The sequence below is a fragment of the Microtus pennsylvanicus genome, chromosome 8 (genome assembly GCF_037038515.1).
Source record: "Microtus pennsylvanicus isolate mMicPen1 chromosome 8, mMicPen1.hap1, whole genome shotgun sequence".
NCBI lineage: Eukaryota > Metazoa > Chordata > Mammalia > Rodentia > Cricetidae > Microtus > Microtus pennsylvanicus.
This window is the reverse complement of record NC_134586.1, coordinates 53741947-53746631: the sequence shown is the minus strand read 5'-3', so window position 1 is coordinate 53746631 and position 4685 is coordinate 53741947. Positions and strand designations below refer to the sequence as shown.

Here is a 4685-nt window from a genome sequence, read left to right as displayed (position 1 = left end):
ACGATGGATATTTTCCTTTGTTTAGAATGTTGGTTAACGTTGTTATGGATAATAGTCAGGAGAAAAGCTAAACAAAGGAGATTTGATTCAGAGTTCTTGTTTTAAAAAAAGATGGGGGAGTGCTGTGGGACAATGGTCTGTACCCTGTCACTTGTATTTCAAATAAACAGGAGTCAGGCAGGAAGTAGAGGCAGGGCAATGAGGATTCTTGGAAGAAGGAAGTTTCAGCCTGCAGTCGTAACTCAGACACAGAGGAAGACAGACACAGACTAAGCAAGATGTAACTGCCTCACCAAAAAAGGTACCAAGCCACATGACTAACACAGACAAGAATAATGGGTTAATGTAAGATGTAAGAAATAATTAATAAGAAGCCTGAGCTACTAGGCCAATCAGTTTATGATTAATATAGACCTCTGTTTTTATTTGTGACTGAATGGCTACAGGACCAGGCAGGACAGAAACCTCTGTCAACACTTTCCATGATAAAGGCAGATGAAAGAATTTATGAACCCTTAGCCAGTTCTATGTAGGATTCCAGGAGGAATACTTCAGTTTGTTAACAAGGATAAACACAAGAAAGAGATCACAGGGAATAAACAAACAATTCTAGGGCAGTTAATTTTTTAAAAAGGCTAAGGAAACACCACAAAATAACAACAACAATAACAACAACATCAAAACCCTGGAATTAATGTACATTGATCTATAATAACTCAGTATTAATGGCCTCAGGTCGTACTGGCTTCAGAAGAAGTCTTGAGAGGAGCCTCCTCCTTTCTATCTTGTGGAATAATCTGAGTAGTACTAGTATTAGTTCTCTATCTAGAATTCTGTGCTGAGTCCATATGACCTTGGGCTTACTTCACCTGGAGATTTTTAATTCCTGCTTCTATTGCATCGGTTATTATGTGTCTGTTTAAATTATTTACTTCATCTTGATTTAACATTAATAGGCCATATTCATCTGGAAATTCATCCATTTTTTTAAAGTTTTCTGAGTTAATGGAATATAGATGCTAAAGTACGTCTTTACTAAGTTTCCTTAGTCTCTGTCATCATAGCTCCCTTTTCAACACAAATTTTATTAATTTGGATAATTTGGGTCTCTTTCTTTTGGTTAATTCAGCTAAAGGTTTGTCAATCTTGTTAATCTTTTCCAAGAACCAAGTCTCCTTTTCATTGAATCTTTGCATTATTTTTAATTTGTTTCTTTCTAATTTCACTCCTGATTTGATTATCTTTTCCTATCTACTGTTTTGGGGTATTGTTTTCTAGTTTTTCCAGGATCTTCAGACATATCATTAAGTTTTAATTTGATATCTTCCATATTCTTTTATGTAGGCACTTAGTAATATAATTTTTCCTCATGGAACTGCCTTCTTTGTGTCCCAACAGGCTTGGTATGCTGTATTTTCTTTTGCATCCAGTTTAAGGAGTTTAAATTTTTTCTTTCTTGATTTTTTCCCCATGACTCAATTATCTTCCAGTCGTGTCATGTTTAGTTTTCATGAGTCTGAGTCTATAGTTAGCAGTGTTGCTGATATCCCACTGTATTCTATTGTGGTCAGCTAGTAACGCATTTTACATCATTAACAAAGGCAGCAGAAACCAATGTAACACACCTTTACACAGTTAAGTGATATTCCTCATCATAAACACATCTTTACATAGTTAAATATTCCACAACAACAAAGGGATACATATAGGAAAAAAAGAAGCCAAAGTATCTTTATTTGCAGGTGATATGCTTATATACATAAAAGATCCCAATGACTCCACCAGAAAACTCCTATTGCTGATAAAAACACTCATCAAAGTAGCAGGGTATATAATGAATATGTACAAATCAGTAGCCTTTCTATATGCCAAGATCAGAGAAAGAAATCAGGAATACAATCCATCACAATAGCCTCAAAAAATAATCCTAGAAAACCAATCTAACCAAGGAAGTGAAAGATTTGTCTTATAAAACTTCAAGACACTGAAAAAAAGGTGAAGTACCAGATGATGAACAGATCTCCCATGCCCATGGATTGGTAGGATCAATATTCTGAAACATCAACGTTTTACCAAAGCAGCCTACAGATTCAATATAATCCTCATCAAAATTTCAATGCAATCCTTCACGGAAATTTCAAAAACAATATTAAGATTCATGTGGAAGCACAGAAGACCCAAGATAGCAAGAAGAATACTGAAGAATAGACCTTAGTTCTCTTTCCCATCTTGCAAGATGGCGGGTGAAAAAGGCGAGAAACCTTACACAAAAGAGAAGAAACCTGCAGCCAAGAAGGCTGGCAGTGATGCCCCTGCCGCTGGTGCAGCCAAAAAAAGGGACTCTAAGGCTAAAAAGCTCAAGAAGGGGAAGCCCCATTGTAGCCGAAATCTAGTCCTTGTTAGAGGAATTGGCAGGTACTCCCGATCTGCTATGTATTCCAGAGAGGCCACGTACAAAAGGAAATATACAGCTGCGAAAATCAAGGTTGAAAAGAAGAAAAAGGAAAAGGTCCTTGCCACTGTCACAAAACCAGTTGGTGGTGACAAGAATGGTGGTACCCGGGTGGTTAAGCTTCGAAAAATGCCCTGGTATTATCCTACTGAAGATGTGCCTCGGAAGCTGCTGAGCCATGGCAAAAAGCCCTTCAGTCAGCATGTGAGATGCCTGCGTGCCAGCATCACTCCTGGGACTGTCCTCATCATCCTTACCGGGCGCCACAGGGGCAAGAGAGTGGTTTTCCTGAAGCAACTGGGCAGTGGTTTACTGCTTGTGACAGGACCTCTTGCCCTCAACAGAGTTCCTTTAAGAAGAACACATCAGAAGTTTGTCATCGCCACCTCTACAAAAGTTGATATCAGCACAGTTAAAATCCCCAAACACCTGACTGATGCTTACTTCAAGAAAAAGCAGCTGTGTAAGCCCAGGCATCAGGAGGGCGAGATCTTTGACACGGAGAAGGAGAAATATGAGAATACAAGCAGCGCAAGGCTGATCAGAAAGCGGTGGACTTGCAGATTCTGCCAAAGATCAAAGCTGTTCCTCAGCTGCAGGGCTACCTGCGCTCTCAGTTCCATCTGACGAACGGGATGTATCCTCACAAACTGGTTTTCTAAATTGCTGTCAACCTAATTAAACAACTTTATGTGTCAAAAAAAAAAGAATACTGAAGAATAAAAACACTGCTGAAAATATCACTGTGCCTTATTTCAGGTTCTATTACAGAACCATAGCATTAAAAACATCATGATACTGACACAAAAACAGACACATGGACCAGAGGAGAAAGGTCCAAGGACCCAGATATAAGTTAATGCAACTACAGTTACCTGTTTTTGACAAAGACTAAAAAAACATATATTAGAGAAAAGGCAGCATCTTCAATAAATGGTGTTGATAAAACTGGATATCTATGTGTAGAAAATGAAACCTGATTCTTCTCTCTCTGCACATAAATCACTTCCAAGAGGATCAATTTCAGTGTTAGACTTGGAACTCGGAAATGTCTAGAAGAAAGAGTACACTTCAGAATATAGACTATGTGAATAGGACTCTAGTACCCAGGAAGTAAGACAACAGTCATCAAGCAGGACTTCATAAAATTCAAAAAGTGTCTGTGCTGCAAAGGAAAACTTTTAATCAACCAAAGAGGCAGCCTTCAGGGTAGCGAAAGTCTGCACATATACATCAGACTGAGGGTTAGTGTCTATAAAATACAAGGAAGTGAAAAAGCTAAGCTTTTAAGAAAACAAACAACCCAATCAAACAGTGGGCTATGGGGCTAGGTGTGGTAGCATATGCCTTGATCTCAGCACTCAGGAGACAGAGATGGGGGTATCTCTATGAGTTTGAAGCCAGCCTGGTCTACAAATTAAGTTCCTGGCATGCCAGGGGTACATAATAAACGCATCTTAAAAAAACAAGTGGAGTACATAAATGAACAGAAAGTTCTCAGAAGAAATATTTTTAAAAGCATTCACCATCTTTAGCCACTAGGGAGATGCAAAGTAAAACTACCTTGAGATTTCATCTTATCCCCAGTCAGAGTGGCTAAGTTAAGAGAACAAAAGGCAACCAACAGTAGTTCTAAAGAGGTTACAGGGCTATGGGGTGTGCGGAACACTTGAACAATGTTGATAGGGGTGTAAACAGGTGGGAATCAGTATGGTCATTCCCCAGAAAACTAGAAATACATCTTTCATATGATACAATTCTACCTCTCCTGGGCATCTACCCAAAGGACTTCTTACCACAAAGACACCTGATCATCCATCTTCATAGCTGCTCTATTCACAATAGCTATGGCAGATGAAGAATAGATAATGAAAATGTAGACAACAGACAATTTATTTAGCTGTAAAAAAAATAAATGATGAAGTTTCATTATAGATGGAGCTAGACAACATTATCGTGAGTGAGGTAACCCTAGAAGACAAATGTCACATATTATCATTTATATGCAGATCTTAGCAGCGAATCTTCTGACTCTTGTGTTTAATTTGAAGTACTCATAGAATCAAGGGAGCTAGAAAGGGACGATTAGAGGGGAGATAGAGGAAAGATCCCAGGGAGCTGAGAGAGTAGAACACAGGTGACTGGAGGGGAAGAGGGAATAACGAGAAGGGAGGCTTACTTGAAAAAGAGATGGGAGGGCATAGCAGAGGAGTGTGCTGGAAGAGGTATAGCC

The 4685-nt window shown here is 38.8% G+C and overlaps 1 pseudogene; it reads left to right on the top strand.

Moving 5' to 3' along the window:
* The first annotated feature begins 2236 nt into the window (after positions 1-2236).
* On the top strand, positions 2237-3116 carry LOC142855521 (large ribosomal subunit protein eL6 pseudogene; annotated as a pseudogene).
* Positions 3117-4685: the final 1569 nt, after the last annotated feature.